Here is a 20,068-nt window from a genome sequence, read left to right on the forward strand (position 1 = left end):
CACACACATACACACACACATACACACACACACACACACATACACACACACACACACACATACACACATACACACACACATACACACACACATACACACACACACACATACACACACACATACACACACACATACACACATACACACACACACACACATACACACACACACATACACACACACACACACAGGAATTGCAACAAATTTTTTTAAAACATAGAAAAGCAGGAAGGCAAGAGGAAGGAAGGACATTCCCAGGGCTAGAAAGGAAGACAGAAATCAAAGTGATACCCGTCGGCAAAGGTTGACACTCCATCGCCAACACTGAAGACCTACATACAGGTCCCTGTGACTGGATTTCTGATGCCCACATGGGGAGAACAGCCGTGGAGAGTGATTTGAAATCAAGGCCCCGGTATAAGACAGCTGTGGAAAGGGAACTACAGCGAGGGTGGGAGTAGGAGGGGAGTAGGAATAGGAGAAGGGTGGTCACTTGTGAGAAATCAGAACCACAGGCCTGCACAGCCTGTGAGTGTAGAGTCCAAATTTACACTACACACAAAGTGCAGGAGCCCCAAGCCAAGGTACTAAGAGGATACCGTCAAGACTAAAATTCCAGGCATCTTAGCAGAAGCAAACAAGAAACTGTTCTAAAGAAACACTTTCACAATCCAAGGCCCATAGAACATCATAAAACAATCCCTGAAGACAAACAGACAATAAAAAATTTCAAACTACACAAGGCTGGAAACCAGCATCTGAAGAGTTTAGTAGATAAAACAAGAGAATTGCACCCCAAGATTAGAAAAATTAGAAAAATCTAAAAACATTATCAAATAATTATGCCTCAAATGAGTATGATTTCTAAAATAGACATCATAATAAAAGGAGGAAAGTGTGGGGGTGGGTTAAGCATGTTTGAAAAAAGAAGTGGAAATGAAAAACAGAGATAATGTAATTAGGATTCCACTAACCAGCTTAAGTAGCAGTTTAGACACAGCTAAGAGAGAGTTAGTGAGCTGGAAGACTGATCTGACAAATCGTCCAGAGTGCTGCACAGAGAAATAAAGAGATGAAAAACATAGGACAGCAATTAGGACACATGAAAAACGGAATACTAAGTCTAAGTTAAATCCAACAGGAATTCCAGAAGGGAAGATTTCTGAAAATAGGAGGGGAGAATATTTAAAGAAATATATCTAATAATTTTCCAGAACTGAAAAAAAGATGAATATTCAATTTGAAGAAGTACAAAATAATAAGAAATCCATATGTGGATGTACTGCAAAACACCAAAGGCAAAGAAAACCGGAAAATTAAAGATTAAGTACCAGATTTCCCACTGAAAAGATATTAGAGGCATAATTGTAAAATCAATAGGTGTGTGGGACCTTGAGTCAGAATACCTCATTCTGAAATGTACCTCTGCCTCTTACCAGATAAATAACCTTACCTCTTTGACTCTCAATTTCCTCAGCTTAAAATGGGTATAACAATGCCTACCACAGACGACTGTGATAGTGTAAACTAAACAATGTAAGATAGACAGGCCAGGCGCAGTGGCTCACATCTGTAATCCCAGCACTTTGGGAGGCCAAGGCAGGAGGCTCACTTGAGCCCAGGAGTTCGAGAGCAGCCTGGGCAACATAGCGAGACCTCGTCTTGTCTCTACAAAAAATTTTTAAAAAGCCAGCCATGGTGGTGCACGCCTGTGATCCCAGGTAACCAGGAGGCTGAGATAAGAGGATTGCTGGAGCCTGGGAGGTTGAGGCTGCAGTGAGCCATGATCACACCACTACATTTCTGCCTGGATGAAAAAAAAAGATAGACAGATACATAGACAGATAGATGTAAAAGCATCTGACACAGATAAGCACTTTGCAAAGACCGGCTGTTGTTATTATTATTACTATCATTAAATCATTAGCCGATTCTATTACTAATATTGCTTATGTTTATATCTCCAGAGTACAGGGCAACCACAGACACTACAGAGTGTGGGGAAGGCAAAGAGGAGGAATCCCAGAAAAGAAAGAGTCAAACAGGGGAAGCCACTGTATTAAACTCTGCCCAAACCCTGGCTTGAGCCCTAAACCAAGCATTTGTGTGACAAATTCCAATCAGTACAGCTAAGACTTAAATAATTGAACCAAGATTTGGAATATTATCCACTATAGGGATAATGAGTTAATAGTCTGACCCCAGTCAATGTAAGTGTCTAGTAAAATAAAACAAAAGAAACAAAAAGAATCAACACTCTTTGGAGGCATATAGCAGAATCTAGAGGTTCTACAACATGTAACATTCACAATATCCAGGTTATACTCCAAAATTACTCAACATATGAAGAAAGCAAGAAAACCTGAACCAGTTGAAAGAAAAAAAAAATCAAAACAAAGTGACTCTGAGAGGACTCAAATGCTGAAATTACAGACAAGGACTTTAAAGCAACTATTACAATAATGCTTACGGATGGAAAGGAAAACACGCCATGAATGAGAAGGAGCCTCAGCAAGGAAACATTAATATAAAAATGCATCAGATAAAAATTTCAGAACTAAAACAATATCTGAAAAGTAAAAATTCACTAAGTGTACTTAATAGAAGAACGAAGATGACAAAATAATGACCACAAATTTGGTGAAAGACATAAATTTCCAGAATCAAGGATCTTAGTGAATCCCAAGAGTTATTAAATACACAGAAAATTGCATCTGGGTGCCTTAGAGTCAAAGTGCTAGTAACCAAACATGATCATCGGGACAGCAGCCGAGAAAACAAGTATTATATACATGGAGTCATGGCCTGAATGACCATTGACTCTTGACCAGAAACAGTAGAGGCAGAAGACAGTGAAACCACATCTTTAAAGGACTAAGAGACAAAACTAGCAATCTAGAACTTGATATCCAGTGAAAATATCCTCCAGGAATCTGACATTGTCCGATTAAAAAAAAAAAATGCTAAAAATTTGTTTCTAACACACCCTTTTTAACACAGCCAGCCAACGCAGACTACAAGAAATATTAAAAGATGTTCTGTAGGCTGAAGTGGAGCGATACCATTTGGAAACTTGTATCTTCAAAAGGAATCAAGAGCATTAGAAATGGTAAATATTTTAAAACTATTATTCTTCTTAACTTCAAAATGCATATGATAGTTTAAAGCAAAAATTAAAACCTTGTGCTGTGGAATTTATAACATACATAGAGGTTCTATATATTTTAAACTATAACATAAAGCAGGATCAGTAAATGGAACTATGCAGCTGTCAACATTTTACATAAAGTGGTACAATATTAAATCCAAGTAAACTGTTTCTTTCTTTCTGTTTTTGGTTTATTTTTGTAGAGACAGGGTCTTGCTATGTTGCCCAGGCTACATTCGAACTCCTGAGATCCTCCTGCTTCAGCCTCCCAAGTAGCTAGGACTACAGGCACACACCAACAGACCTGGTTTCTCTTTTTTTTTTTTTTTTTGAGACGGAGTTTTGCTCTTGTTGCTCAGGTTGGAATGCAGTGGCACGATCTTGGCTCACCGCAACCTCTGCCTCCCGGGTTCAAGCAATTCTCCTGCTTCAGCCTCCCAAGTAGCTGAGACTAAGGTATGCACCACCATGACCAGCTAATTTTGTATTTTTAGTAGAGACGGGGTTTCTTCACGTTGATCAGGCTGGTCTTGAACTCCCAACCTCAGGTGATCCACCCACTTCGGCCTCCCAAAGAGCTGGTATTACAGGCATGAACCACGGCGCCCAGCCCAGACCAGGCTTCTAAGTAGACTGTTTCTATCTCTAGAGCTAGACCCGGAGGTCCTTTAAACACTAGAACCATGTCATATAATGCCTGGCACATGTCATATAATGCCTGGCACATATCATATAATGCCTGGCACATCACACAGACACCTAATAAACACTGGTTTCTACAGAAATCACTCTCCCAAGACTTTGACTACCAGGATTCAATTCGTGAAAGCCTATCAGTCCCTGAGAAAGCTGAGAAAATCCAGCTTTCACAAGACCAAACCTGAGATGCAGCACCTAGCCTCAAACCACCTGTAGGTGTACCCACAATGTGAGTTGGAAAGCAGCCAAAGACATTAACTAATTTGCTTCTGCTTACAAAATGAGATATCTCAGTCTCAAAAAAAAAAAGGTCAAAAACATAACTGTTAAAGTAAAATTAATGAATTTGCACAGTCAATATAATATACATGAATTAATCAAAAGTATTCAATCATCTTATTAATGAATTTAGTAGAACAAATTTTGGTAATTCATGTTAAGTATATAAGGAAGGGCAGAGAGAGGAAAGATGTTTAAAATTTATCAGAAATGAGAAGTCTAAATAACAGGCATTTCTGTTTTAAGCAATGGAATTACAATTTTAGTTCTATAAAGAACAAAGAACCAGGCTGCCTAGCTGCTACCACCTTGGGAGAGTTCTGCATTAATAGGCCATTGGTGGCCAATCACAGTCAACGGATCCCACCTCCATTCTCTCACTGGTTGGTTCTACACTATCAGGCACAGCTTTGAGCCCAGACAGCCATGCTGCAAGTGCACAGCCTGGTCACCTGGCCACAGAGTGCGGACAGCTTGAGACAGCATATCCTCAAGTGTGACACACTGAATGTCATTAAATCACACAGTGGGAAAGTTATTCCCTTCTTCATTTTCCAATTAAATCAAGGAAAGTTTCCTTTTGTTCTGGCATGTCTTGAACACCTCCCTAAGACTGGTAATCTTCCTTTTAATACAAAGCAGGTCTCAGCTCAGAATCTTTCGCAGGCACTGTGCCTACATATCTAGAATTTAATGTTATTTTATTTCTGTTTTATATTTTGGTTAAGTTTCATTTAGAGCAACTGATGAAAGTTTTCTAAAATGTGTTTAAATAAAAGAAGCTATTTGATATGAAGAAAAATCCAAGTGGTATTATCAAAATAAAAATAGAAAAAAGTGGCACACCAATGACTGATGTCTAAAAAATACTGAATTAGCAAAATCCAAGGAAAATATTCCTACTGATACCATTATATTCACATGTAAAGAACAGTACCTTTCATTCCAAGTACTGACAATCATTTCTTCCCCCACATATGCAAACATTTTCCCTGGTGTGGATCAACAGTCTGAACTTTCTCAAAATTAGGAAATCCTACTTGAGTCCAAATTAATATGAGTATCAGTAAGATTATTACTATTTACCTGTGAATGCTGTATTTTTTTTTTTTTTTTTTAACTAATCCTTCAATGCACCAGGGCTTGCTAAAATATACACGGAAGCAAGATTTGGCTCTCCTTTCCTCAAAGTGAATGAAAATAGCCAGCATTCGCTTCAATATCAATTGTGAAGGCATTCTAACCAGGTAACGTGATGAATAACCTCTTCCCATGACATTTTTATGGTTTTCTTCTTTATTAAATCTGAAAAGACAAACTAAATCAATCAACAATTGATGAACTATATAAAGATAACAGAGCAGGATTCCTCAACCTCAGCACTATTGACATTCCAGGCGAGATTATACTTTGCTCTGTGGGCTGTGAACTATGGAAAGTTTAGCAACATGCCTGGCCTCTACCCACTACATGCCAGAAGCACTCCCTCCCGACGCTGTGACGATCAAAACTATCTCCAGCCATTGTCAGATGTCCCCCGGGGGTGGGGGAAAGCAAGGCAAAATCACCCCAGTTAAGAAACACTGTAAAAGAGAAAGACAGGCCAGGCAGCGTTACCTGCGGGTTATCTGGCCAGTGGAAAAGACCTGGCCTACCATTACTTCTTCGCCTCACCTCCCACTTCTCTCCTCTGCCTCCACCCACAGGCCTTGTGACTGTTTCCCAGATGCTCAGTCGCTCCCCCAGCAGAGGGCCTTTTCACTGGCTGATCCCTCTACAAAGAATTCCTTCTCTTCTTAAACATCTTTGCTCATTCATCATCCTCTCAGTGAGGTCTTCCCTGACCACCTCATTTTAAAATTCCAAGTCCCCCATCTATAGCTCCCTTATCCTGATCCACTTTCCTGTTTTTCCAGAGAACCCCCTGCCTTCAAACACACAAAATATTTACTTCCTGGGTTTACTGCTTGTCAGTTGTGTCCACTCCTCCCACTCCCACCCTTAAGGTAAGAATCTCTGATTGACTCACTGATATGTCTAGGCCCCCTGAAGCGTTCAATAAAAGTTGCTGAATGAATGAATGCACGCATGGTAAAGATCCACCAGGCTAGTTTGCTGTGTCCCTTAACAATGGGAAGCACATAAAATGATCCTTTATCTCAAAAAGAACGTTCTACAGGCCAGTGTGGTAGCTCATGCCTATAATTCCAGCACTTTAGAAGGCCAAGGTAGAAGGATGCTTGAGACCGGCCTGGAGGATGTAAGAAGACCTCATCTCAACAAAAAGTAGAAAAAATTAGCAGGGTATGTTGATGTGCGCGTTAAGTCTCAGCTACAGGGGAGGCTGAGATCGGAGGATCACTTGAGCCTGGAAGGTCAAGGCTGCAGTGAGCCATGACTGTGCCATTGCACTCCAGCCTTGGACTGGGTGAGACCCTGTCTCAAAAAAATAGTAATTTTCTAGAATTTACATTTCTAAGGACAGGTGTGGTGGCTCAAACCTGTAATCCCAGCACTTTGGGAGGCCGAAGCAGGTGGATTAGTTGAGGTCAGGAGTTTTGAGACCAGCCTGGCCAACATGGTGAAACCTTGTCTCTACAAAAATACAAAAATTAGCCAGGTGTGGTGGTAGATGCTTGCAATGCCAGCTACTCGGGAGGCTGAGGCAGGAGAACTGCTTGAACCAAGATCATGCCACTGCACTCCAGCCTGGGCAACAGAACAAGACTCTCTCAAAAAAAGAAAAAAAAAAAGAATTTACATTTCTAGCCATTGCTAAGTTGGCGTGTTGTCTGGCAACTGCTGACAGAAACAAGGGGCTAAAGTCTACGAGGCAATATTACAATGACTCTGGGACCCAGCAAGTCTAGACCACACATAAACATCAGGAATCTGAAGCATTCACGTTAGAAATGAAATAGGAAGTAGCATGTCAATAATTCCTAGTTCAAATCTTTTTCACTGTTTTGTTTTACATTTGAAAAACAAAAAAGCTACTAACTCCATTTATGAAAGCATTGTATGATGCAGAAGAACAAAGCTTTCTGAACAAAACAGTTTCTAATAACAACTTCAAGTTGTTTTGGCCCAGTGTAAAATATGAAATAAACCAGTGTTGATCATGTTTTGACTTCATTTGTTATCTACACTATAATAAGCTTTTAAGCAGCAGCTGCTTTCTATGTTTCTGCCACTTTCTATATTTCTAGGTTTACTGACAAATCGACACGGGACACTACTGACTCTTTAAGAAAAATGATTCATATTTAAAGCTAGCAATGCACAGTAGGAAAAGGGCTTGGAGAAGGGCCAGGGTGATTCACAGGGGTCGGTGGCCTCTCCTACCGTCCCGTATGCTCAGCCCCCATCCCTCTGGCTCTGCACACACAAGCCACCTTGAACTGTGTGCCCAGCACCCCTGCAGCTCTGTTACACCACAGTCAGCAGCTGTGGCTGCTCCTGGTCCTCCAGGGAGATGTAGAGTTTTAAAATCCACTTTAATAGCTAAGACATAGACAGCTCACCTCTACCATTTAAATCACTTCAGAAGCTAGGACACAGACAGCTTACCTCTATCATCCACTTCAATAGCTAAGACACAGGTAGCTCACCTCTACAGATAGCCTTAGCTCTCAGGGAGGTTGAGGTGGAAGGATCACTTGAGCCTGGGAGGTTGAGGCTGCAGTGAGCCGTGATTGTGCCACTGCTCTCCAGCCTGGGAGACAGAGTGAGACCGTGTCTCAAAAATAATAATAACAATTGTCTAGAATTTACATTTCTAGCCACTGCTAAGTTGGCCAGGGTGGTTCTGAGCTCGCACAACCTAAAACAAGACCAGTTCCTCTTCGGGAAGGTCCTGACCACTTTGCAAAGAATAACAGGATAACAGGGTTTATTATCCTTTGCCCCTGATGTTAGGTGACTACATTTAAATAAATTTAAAAAAAAGGAACTCTTCTCTGACTAAAAGGCCCACCAGAGAAAAATATTTCTGGAAACTACAACACTGAGAAAAAAGGATTTACCCTCCTCTATGTTAACTGGTTACTCAAGGGTTATCCAACCCTGTCAGTATCTCTCTCACTTGTTGGGGCATAAAGGAAATCAGATGAGGATGCTGTAGTGAAACACACCATGGACCCCTGAGTCCTCACCTGTGTGTCAATGCTTTTCACCAGACACCAATCTGTGCTAAAGCAGGCCAAGTATGAATTAATATGTTAAGAATAACAGTATGAATTAATATGTTAAGAATAACATTAGGTCAATGTGCATTGAAGGTTCAACTATAGCAGATACGATCTAATAAACAGAAAAGAAACTTTACAGGTCATTTTACAGCAAAAAAAAAAAATGGATTGGAAGATCAACACAGAAACAGAAAGCATGCTGAGAGCAGACTCACCTTGAACATCCCCTCCTCCCTCATGGTTCATAGTAGGCAACAACAGTAAATCTAATTCAAGAGTAGCGGTCCCTGGACACCATAAGCCCCCACGGGAAAAAAGATCCTCATGTACATCACCACCCACAACGCCATGGTGGCAAGCACCGTGGGACATAAGCACAGACAAACAGGAGGGACACAGCTCCACTTGGAAGACAGGAAAGAGACGCGAGACAGCTGCCCTAGAACACAGGTGGTATGTGATTTGCGCCTTGAAGATTGAACAGAAATCTGCCACGTGGGAAGAGAGAGAGAATCTGGGAAAGGGAAAAAGAATATTCCAGATGAAGGGAAAAGCAGAGCAAGGTACACTGTCTGCCACCTTCAAGTGGTTCAGGGACACTGAGCCATTTCACACAAAGCCACCAAGCCCTGACTGAGTAGCCACACCATAATCAGCTTTAAGTGGAAAAGGGGAAAAAAATAAACACAATAAAACATACCCAAGGAAATCCCTTTATTGGCCTAGACATAAGCAGAGCTGGAGCTGGAGGCAGAATGTTATGGCATGTCTACCCCAGCAAGCATTTTCATTCAGAGTCTGCTCTCCAGCCATTCCCAATATTTATGATTCTCCATTCAATATGTCACCCTATCATTATAACTCTACATGATACATGCCACTCTGAGCCAGACCAATTATCCATACAATCCAATATTCTGTTTCTGACATACCACTAGGGGACACTGAACAGGGAACATGACAGACGTAGTACACTATGTCCACGTTTGACTCGAAATATTAGAAGATTGGTTGATGGTGGCCAAGAAGGAATTTAAGCTTTATTTGCAAAAGTTGTACTTAGAATGAATGTAGAATGTATTCATGCAGAACTTATATAAATAAAAATTAATTCTTTAGAGGGTCACGTTAGCCACTCTTCCACTAACAACTAAATCTTTGCAAGGCGTTAGGTGATTTGGGGGCAACTAGAATACACCACTTCCATAATGTGTTATTTGAAGTAGTTTTGCTCTTCTCACTAACAGGCTTGTAAGTACTAATGCAGATTTCTGAATTGGGACTATTTCTAACAGCAAGACTGGACAAGCTTGATCCATTTAACAGACAAAGGATACTCTCGATTCTTCACTGGCTTTTGGTGGGAAGTGACCCCCGCACACTTCAGGTCCTTGTTAACTAAATTCAAACGGCAAATTGCGTAAGCAAACTTTCTCTATATAAATGTCATTCTCTAACAAGACCCACACTGATTTACTAGCTCTCATATGAGCAGATCCATCCAATGCATAATGTTTTATATTGCAAATCTTTGAGGGCTACTGATCGTTATTACTAGCACTATGCAACGGGCTGGCTGCAAAGACCAGCCTAAATCATGAGCAGCCATCCTTTCTACGCCATGCCGACATGGAAATTCCTCCTCGATCTGTGGCTTTAATCATGGCTTCCAAAACCCATCATTATTTATGACTCTTTTATTTACTTTTATTTTGAGATGGAGTTTTGCTCTTGTTGCCCAGGCTGGATGCAATGGCGTGATCTCAGCGCGCTGCAACCTCCGCCTCCCAGGTTCAAGCGATTCTCCTGCCTCAGCCTCCTGAGTAGCTGGGATTACAGGCGTGTGCCAGCATGCCCAGCTAATTTTTCCTCTTTTTTTTTTTTTTTTTTTTTGTAATTTTAGTAGAGACAGGGTTTAACCATGTTGGCCAAGCTGGTCACGAACTCCTGGCCTCAGGTGATCCACCTGCCTCGGCCTCCCAAAGTGCTGGGATAACAGGTGTGAGCCACCATGCCCAGGCAACTCTGATTTATAAGTTGATGATCAATGGGAAACATTTACTCAGGTTACCCAATAGGAAAGAACTCTGCAGCTCAAAGCAGTTTACATGCTCCATTTTAATGTTACCCATCTCCATTCTCCTGCCAATTTGCCCACTTGAGGGATGGAGTTGGAGAAGATGAGGGTGGTAAAGTCTACATGGCATTAATGAACCAATGGAACAATATTACTTACAAATGCAATGAGTTCTCTAGTCAGACTTGAGGTAGATGCAAAAGAAAAAAATGGTTACAGAAGACAGTCAAAATCTTCAGGATGAGTGTTGGGGTATAGGCTCCTCTATTTTCATACTGTTCGAAATCGTTAAAACAATCAAGCAATGCACTCAGACCAAGCAAGATAACTTTACCAGCATCTCCAAAACCACCTCTTGCTATCTTCCACTTACCACCTCCCGCAACGGGTAGCAACTCTCCTGCCTTCTAACAGCCTAGATTCCCTTTGCATGGTTTTATAGTTCATACAAATAGAACCATCTAGTGTGTACCCTTTTGTGTCTGGCTTTTCAGATGTTTGTGAAAGTATCCGTATTACTGATTAGAGTTATAGATCATCCATTCTTACAGCTGCATGGTTTTCCATTGTGTGAACACGCCAGAATTTATAATCCTTTGTAGTCATGATGAATATTTGAGTAGATTGCATTTTCCAACTCTTAAGAATCATGTGAGGCCGGGCGGGTGGCTCAAGCCTGTAATCCTGGCACTTTGGGAGGCCGAGACGGGCGGATCACGAGGTCAGGAGATCAAGACCATCCTGGCTAACACGGTGAAACCCCGTCTCTACTGAAAAAAACACAAAAAACTAACCGGGCGAGGTGGCGGGCGCCTGTAGTTCCAGCTACTCAGGAGGCTTAGGCAGGAGAATGGCGTGAACCCGGGAGGCAGAGCTTGCAGTGAGCTGAGATCCGGCCACTGCACTCCAGCCTGGGTGATAGAGCGAGACTCTGCCTCAAAAAAAAAAAAAAAAAAAAAGGAATCACGTGACCGGCCAGGCATGGTGGCTCACGCCTGTAATCCCAGCACTTTGGAAGACTGAGGCAGGCAGATCGTGAGGTCAAGAGATAGAGACCATCCTAGCCAACATGGTGAAACCCCAACTGCACTAAAAATACAAAAATTAGCTGGGCCTGGTGGTGCACGCCTGTAGTCCCAGCTACTCGGGAGGCTGAGGCAGGAGAATCGCTTAAACCCGGGAGGCAGAGGTTGCGGTGAGCAAAGATCGCGCCACTGCACTCCAGCCTGGCGACAGAGCAAGACTCCATCTCAAAAAAAAAAAAAAAAAAAAAAAGAATCATGCAACTATGAACAGGTTTTTTGAGAATATATGTCTATGTTTTGTTGGGCATATAACCAGGAGAACTGGTTATTCAAATTCTTAAGGTTTTCAGAGTACACGTAAATCATGCAAATGTGTGCTGGAATCTTCCATCCCTGATGAAAAGCGCTTTGAACCCCTCCAGCTGCTGCTTCTTGAAAGGCTGTGCTTTCTCCTGCTGGGCTGTGAGCCCCAAATGCAGTGACCATTCCTCAAAGTGCCCAGTGCCTAGCCACAGCCTGCTGTATTCCTCGCCTTGGCTACCAGGTACTGGACACTTTGACCACTGAGCTACTGGACTCCAGACCACACCGCCTCAACTTCCAAAACTTTCCCAATTAACTCCAATCTGGCTTCCACTTCTTGGCTGTGCTGAACTACTTCTCACTGAGGTGAATGAAGACCCCCTAACTGCCAAACTCCATGGCCTGTCTTCAATCCTCATCTTCCCGGACCCTTCTGGGGCAAGAGACATAAATAAATGATTATCCAATCAAAACCCTGGCTCCAAGGCTCTCCTGGTTTCCTACCTCCATGGCTAATTTCTAGAAGCCTCTGCTGCCCAGGGAGTACCCCTTCACCTTCTTCTCCAACATTCCCTCTCATCCTGCTCCCGTGGCTCCAGCTACCACTCACCACGAATGACTTTCCCATCTCCTCTCCAGTCCTAACTGTGCTCCAGAACCCTACAAGGCAGCTTTCTGGTGTCCTCGACAATGCCACCAGGATCTGTGGCATTGCTTCTCATGTGCTGCCCAGTGCCATTCACTATGTTAGACCACAGGCACCCAAAGAAGCATAAGACCCGTTCTAATGGTCAATGCTATCAGTAAATTAGCAAATGCTGTCACAAGAAAATACAGGGCTCAGCAAACACAAAGAAGGGGCGCCCAGCCCAGTCTGGGTGGAAGGGAATGGAGGTGTCAGAGAAGTTCTCCATGAGACCCTGTCTCAGAGTTGACCCTTCCCTCACCACCGGAACTATCAGTCAACCCTATCCCCCACTCCCAGGCTCGTCTCCTTGATTGAAACCCCACTCCCTCCGCCTGAACCGCAGGAACACACTGGGCATCCCACCCCAGCTTTTCCTCCTTTCTTTAAAGCACCGAGCAGCTCTAGTCACTCCCTGGTTCAGATTCTCCAGTGGCTCCCATGACTCCACAGATAAAAGGTCAACACTTTACCTTACAATGGACTTAAGGGCCATGCACGGCCTGGCCCCCATCTCCTCCACTCACCTCCTGTGTCCGTTATTCACTGTTCCAGATACACAAGCCCAGACACACAGGCCTTCCTGCTAGTCCTTGACAAGGAAGAGCTGTACGCAGGAGGCTTTCTCTGGCTTTTCATGCGAGTATCTCCAGCTTGTTACTCAAATCTCAACTCAGAAGCACCTCTCAGGACTCTGGAGATGCCTTCTCTGGCCACTGGACGTTAGCAGCACCAGTATGCATGCAGCCACACTGTGCTGGCACCTTGGATCACGCTCGCCTGCTTTACGTCCTTCTGCTTACCTCTTTAGTGTCTTGTTTCTGCTGCTGGACTGAAAGCTTCATATGAGCAAAACCTGAGTTCGTTTTATTCTCTTCTGCATCCACGATGCCTAACATCATGAATAAATATTAGTTGAATGAATGAATATACCAGTGAATGATGAGTCCTCCAAGGGATAGTGGTTAAGATAAATTCTGCAGCCAGACTTCCTGGTTTAAATTCCACCTCTGTCACTTACTAGCTTTGTTACTTTGCGCAAGTTACTTAGCCTTTCTGTGCCTGCTGTGAGCCTTGCAATAATAAAACGGGATTAAAAACACCCAGCCCATGGGCTTTTGTACTTCAGTCACAACAATAACGTGTCACAGCAGAGCTTGACATGCTTTTAGTCCTAAGTAAAGGACAGTGTTTGTACCACTGCCTGGGTTGCATTCCTAAGACAGAAACTCCACAATGCTTAGGGACGCCCTACTGCCTCCCAGGTTAAGCCTAAACCCTGGGCTGGTAAAGCAGATTCTTCACTGACAGCCCCCAGTGCTATCTCCCAGTCTCTCCCACTCCCTCCCTCACACACAGCCCTTGTTCCCAAGTCTCCACCCTTCTCTCTCACGGAGTCCCAAGCAGACCAGGATCATGCAACCCTCTGCCTTTGTACCCACCACCCAAATGCCCATCGCCTTCCTCCGCCTGCCCAAACTCAAATGCCACCTCCCCTCAGAAGCCTTCCCCTCCTACCCTTGTCCTGTCTTCTTTTTTTCCTCTCATTTTTTTTTTTTTTTTGAGACGGAGTCTTGCTCTGTTGCCCAGGCTAGAGCGCAGTGGCACAATCTTGGCTCACTGTGGCCTCCATCTCCCAGGTTCAAGCAATCTTCCCACCTCAGACTCCCTAGTAGCTGGGATTACAGGTGCATGCCACCACACTCGGCTAATTTTTGTATTCTTAGCGGAGACGGGGTTTCGCCATGTTGGCCAGGCTAGTCTCAAACTCTTGACCCTTAGTTATCTGCCCACCTTGGCTTCCCAAAGTGCTGGGATTACAGGCTTGAGCCACCACACCCAGCCCGGCCCTGTCTTCTTACTGGCCCAGATCTGTGTTCCCTCTTCTGCCTGGATCCTTGAGACACTGCAGGCACCTCCCTGCCAGGCTGTGGGTGTGTCAGGAGCTGAGCCCCAGGCTTCCCCACAACTGTACCCCCAACACTTTTGGGAAGGCTGATACCTTGGAAGACGTGGAGAAACATGTTATGTGCATGAATGACTTTCCAAGCATGGAAACTAATACCTGTCCTCACCTCTTATATTTTTCCCATCAGGGTTAAACTAATTGGTATTTTGAAGGTCAAAGCTACTTTCCCTTTTGTTAACTAGGTTTTGTCGCAAAATTTGTTTACAAGAGCTTATTTTGTGATGAAGAAAGCCATTTAAAACTCTTCTTTTTAAACAGAGGCATTTTGTGGGAATTGCTAATGTTCATCTGTTTGCCTCACAGGAAACAGAAAATACAGAGCAACAAAAGTAAAACGCATTACGACGACGGGAAGGGAAGCAAGGTGGATCCGCTCCCACCACTCTGACTCTTTTGTTCCTTGCCATTCTCATACACAAATGGGAAAAATGAGACATGAAATTTGAGCAACTTGTCAAGGGTTATTCAACAGAGGCTTTTCAACAAAGCTCAGCTCTTCCAGCTAAACCTAGTGGGAAAGATACTGATCTGGTTGGCTCAGCTGACCAACAGACCTAGGGGCTTTAACGGAAAAAAAATCAACTCTGAGCTAGAGAAGAAGTCAACAAACCACCTTCCCTAGGCCAAATTCAGCCCACCACTTGTATTTGTAAATAAAGTTTTATTAGGACACACCCATGCCTACTCATTTATGTGCTATTTATGGCTGCTTTCAGGCTACAATAGCAGAGAACGGATCTCCTAGCCAGCAAGCCCTAAAATATCTGATCCTTTCCAGAAAAAATTGCCAATCTGATACAGAGAATAATTTGATCTCTGGGTTTTCTTCTATTTTCCAAGTATTAGATATTGCTGTTCAAATTATTTCAGTTGACAGGGAGATTTTTATTTTACAAAACTGAACATCTTTGACTCAAGCATATATCATAGTTCAGACAAAAAGTTCAATGGTTTGGTTTAGGACTCAGATTAATAGTTTCTCTGCTTTGGGGGCTTTGTTCTTGTCCTTGAGAAGGTTTTTACAAACACAGAACAAAGTGGGCAGGTAACACAGAATGCTTTTTGCTTTGGAAAATGTCTTTTACTCAAGGTTGAACATACACTGCTCCTCCTAGCATTAAGACTCCATGATTCTCTCTATATTCCATTGGCTTAGCTAATCCTGTTTTCACTAAAGGTCCAGATATCATTTGTTGGATAGAAGTATATCCTCTTCCAAGTTCTTTAATAGATACCTCTTCAAAGCTAAACATTTGAAAAGAAATACACTGAACCCCAAACACTAACGTATTTTATGAGTCAGTCTTTTGAAGCTAAATGTATCTTACAAGAACTCTGCAGTGACTTCAGAATTGGAATCCAGCCTTCCAACTCTTCCCACAGATGTTTGATCATATGTGATACTTTCATCTCCCTTCCTTAAACCTTTTACTATGGAAATTTTCAAACATATACAAAAATAGAGAGACTAGGCCCCAGCAACCAACTTCAACAAGTATCAACATTCTGCCATTTATTTTTCCATTTATCCCTCTCCTGACTTTGTATTTACTGTTTGTTGCAGTATTTGATAGCAGACTTCACACATCAAATGATTTCACCCACGAATGCTTGTTTCTGTTAGATGAGGCCCTTTTCCTTTGAACAAAACCATGACACTACTATCATATCCAACAAAACAATTAATATTATCTAATACCCAGTCCAAACTCAATTTTCCCTGTCTCAGTTATGTATTTTTATAGTTGGTTTGTTCAACTAAAGATCCAAATATGACCATATATTGTATTTTGTTGATAGGTCTCTTAGGTGTCTCTTCATATTTGCAATAGGCTCCCCTCATTTTTTATTCACCCATCAGTGACACACATTTAAATTCTAATTGGCCAAACAAACCTTACCAACAATAACACCTCTTCAGCCTCCATATGCTATAAGCAAAACCAGACATTCATAGGCTTGTAGATGCTTAGGCACAGACATACAGCTCCACCTTCCACGTGCAATTCAACATGAAAACCAATACGCCAGGCCATCCCACATCCTTTCTGCCTTCAAGAGGAGAAATTTAGATTGCTTCAGCAAGCCAATTCTCTGAAAACAAATCTCTTCTGTGCTGCAATGGCCTGAATACTCTGAATGATTTAAAAAACAAGACATCCATTCATTACGGCTCCCTTTTGAAATTAGCCAAACATAATAAAGAATCACAAAGTAAATCAGACAAAAGCCTCGTAATCCATTATCGTTAACATTAACAACATTAATTGAGCACCTAGATCACGCGAGACATTGGATTATAGAAAGGATGACCTGTGTCCCTACCCCAAGGGACCTACAGTCTAAACAGAGAGGTATCGCATCATTTAGACACAAATGCCCAAGGAGGACCACAGTCACAGTACCACCCAAACTGACATCCATTTCCTATCCCCTAGGTTAAGAATATTTATGAGGTTGATCCATGTGGTGGAATAAAAAGAAAAGAGCAGAAGGAATTGCATTTGACTGAATTCCACCATTCATGAGCTGTACCACAATGGATAAGTTACTCAACCTGATTCTCCGTTTTCTCATCTGTAAGAGGAATAATCCCACCTACCTCACAGACTAGCAGCTGGTAACACTGAATCATAAGCTCTTATGTAAAAATCCAGCAAAGATGATGATGATGATAAAAATCACTGAATACAAAGCACTAGACTAGAATGTTTTCTGTCTATCCATCTAACCCTCACACCAGTCCTATGAGGTAGCTCCCATTCTAGTCTAGCACTAGACTAGAATGTTTTCTGTCTATCCATCTAACCCCCACACCAGTCCTATGAGGTAGCTCATGCCATTTTCCAAAGAACTGAACAGAATGGGTGAGTGTTTCACCCAATGTAACACAGCTACAGGTGTCAGAGCGCCAGGAGGTAAAGGATAAAACTTCAGGGTTCTTTCTGCCAATAATGGTATGATAATACCTCCCAATACTAGCATGGGGAGGTGTGGGGGTAGAAGCAGAGCAGCACGAATGAGCGTGACCTCGCGTACAGATCAATTATGTTATAAACTCCTAAGGTACAGCACTCCACAGCTCCTACTCTTGCCCAAACAGGAAGCCCCCAGGAGGCTCCCAGGGTTGTCCTACCCAAGGTGTGGTTATGTTCAGAGGCGTAACGGTGGTTTCCTTCCTTACTGGGGCAAGTCTTCAGCTGTCTGCTAAAGAGTTATTAAGCCTTTTTAATCACAAGTCTCAAACACTAACATTTGTTCAAAGATTTGTCCAAAGTAAGATCATAATTTTTTCCTATATAATCCCTTACTTCCTTTTGTGTACATACATAGGCAAAAAAGGACTGAAGGAAGGCAGTCATCAGAAAAGAGGTGCAACTACCCTGTGGCCACTCTACTGTAAGAAGGCTGACCTAGCCTAGGTTTAAGTGGAAAGGGCCCCTGACGGAGAACTGAGGTCCTGGCCAATAGTCCTGGCAGATCTCCTAGCCAACAGCCAGGACCTATGCCACCCACGTAAGTGACATCATTCGGACTTCCCCAAATGAAACCACATTAAGCAGAATCACCACCCAGTCTACCCACAGATTTGTGGGAAATCGAATGCTGTTGGTTTCAGCCATTGAGTTTTGGGGTGGTTAGATAACTGAAACAGCTAGAAAATAGCTTTCCAGTCAGATCAAATACCAAATCTATGAATGAGAAGCACCACAGGGCAGCTAAACATTGTTTATCAACGGAAATGATACAACTCTTTCAATCTGAGCATGCCTACCAGCTGAAACATGCAGCTCGGTAAACCTGGATCTATACTGTACCGGGCTCAACACTGTTAAATAACCACTAATAATGATCACATTAATCACAGTAACAGCAGCCAATATTTACCAAATGTTTATTACATAGTAGGCATTGTGCTAAATCCTTTAATCATTTAATTCCTTATAAAAGCCTTTTGAGGTGGGCCGCTATAATGCCCATTTTACTGATGAGGTCGCTGAGGCGTAGAGTGGTACATTGACTTGCCTGGGATCACACTGCTATTAAACAGTGATACGGGATTTCACTCTTGGCCATCGGATTCCAGACACTGAGCTCTTAACTGTCAGCTTGTTTTGACCCTTCAAAAGTGTTATGCTACTTTAACAAAACCGCCGCTTGTTTTTTTTTCTGAGACAGAGTCTTGTGCTGTTGCCCAGGCTGGAGTGCAGTGGCGCTCACTGCAACCTCTGCTTCCCAGGTTCAAGCGATTCTCCTGCCTCAGTCTCCCAAGCAGCTGGAATGAGAGACGTGTGCCACCTAGCCCGGCTAATTTTTGTATTGTTAGTAGAGACAGGGTTTTATCATGTTGACCAGGCTGGTCTCAAACTCCTGACCTTAAGTGATCTGCCCGTCTCTGCCTCCCAAAGTGCTGGGATTACAGGCCTGAGCCACGGCACCCAGCCGAGATTGCACCCTCTGAGTTAATGTGTGCCAAGAGTTCAACACTGGGCCGGCGCGGTGGCTCACGCCTGTAATCCCAGCACTTTGGGAGGCCAAGGTGGGCAGATCACGAGATCACGAGGTCAAGAGATCCAGACCATTCTGGCTAACATGGTGAAACCCCGTCTCTACTAAAAATACAAAATATTAGCCGGGCGTGGTGGCGGGCGCCTGTAGTCCCAGCTACTTGGGAGGCTGAGGCAGGAGAATGGCGTTAACCCAGGAGGTGGAGCTTGCAGTGAGCCGATATCTTGCCACTGCGCTCCAGCCTGGGCTACAGAGCAAGACTACGTCTCAAAACAAAAGAAAGAGTTTAACGCTGTCTGGTCCATGGTAAGTTTTCAGTACACACCAACTTTTACTATTAGGAAACCTACAGGTATGGAAGGAAAGATGAGAGGAAGTACTGTATATGACTGGCGTACAGTACGCCCCCAATTAATGTTAGTTATTTGGATGATTTATATAGGGCTTCTTCACCAGCAAGCACTCCGGTGCTTGCCATTTTTCTGTTTACAAGTAGGCTCTCCCCCACACCCTGTGAGCTCCCTGCGTGTAGAGCTGTTTCCAACACATCCTTGCAGGTCCGGAGCCCAGAGCAAGTAGCTGCTCAATAAATGTTTCTTGACGGGAGAGGAAACGCTTCCTTCCTTCACCACAAATGTGAACTTGGATTTCCAAGATGACACCTCCCCCAGCTCAGCCCTTAACATGATTTCAAAGAAGAGGGCAAGAAGGGACAAGGGACCCACCCAAGAAATGCGGGGGCCAATGGACTCCATGGGATAAGAGATGGAGCTGGGCTTGTGGCCAGGACACTTGAGAAGTCCGTGAATTCCGTGGCCGGCCACACTGAGAGCGGGACCTCCCCAACCCCCCAGCACTCCTAAAAGTCCCTAGGAAAAGGGCGAGGCCCTGAGAGGGAAGTCACCCAACTCCCAGGTGGTGGGCCCCCCGCCCACCCACCGTGAGTCGACTAAGACTTGGAAGTACCCCCTCCGCCCACTCCGGGGCAGCCGCAGGCGTAGGAAGAAAAGAAGTGACAGGAAGTCAAAAGTTTCCCCAACAACAAAAATCCTTCCCTCGAGGGAAGGGCTCCCACCCTCAGCCCGCCCCGCCCAGCGGGGAGGGACGGCCCCCAGTGGATCTAGGCAGTTGAGGGTCCCGCTGTTCTGCTCCCGACGAGGAGGGCCTGGCTTGAGAGTCCCCCG

The 20,068-nt window shown here is 43.6% G+C and overlaps 1 protein-coding gene across 6 annotated transcripts in view; it reads right to left on the reverse strand.

Moving 5' to 3' along the window:
* Positions 1–20,068, reverse strand: part of LOC111555690 (serine/threonine-protein phosphatase 4 regulatory subunit 1-like) — an 89,998-nt gene that overhangs the window by 69,580 nt on the left and 350 nt on the right. The gene's annotated exons all lie outside the window — the stretch shown is intronic.

This window comes from Piliocolobus tephrosceles, chromosome 20 (genome assembly GCF_002776525.5).
Source record: "Piliocolobus tephrosceles isolate RC106 chromosome 20, ASM277652v3, whole genome shotgun sequence".
In the NCBI taxonomy this organism is placed as follows: Eukaryota; Metazoa; Chordata; class Mammalia; order Primates; family Cercopithecidae; genus Piliocolobus; species Piliocolobus tephrosceles.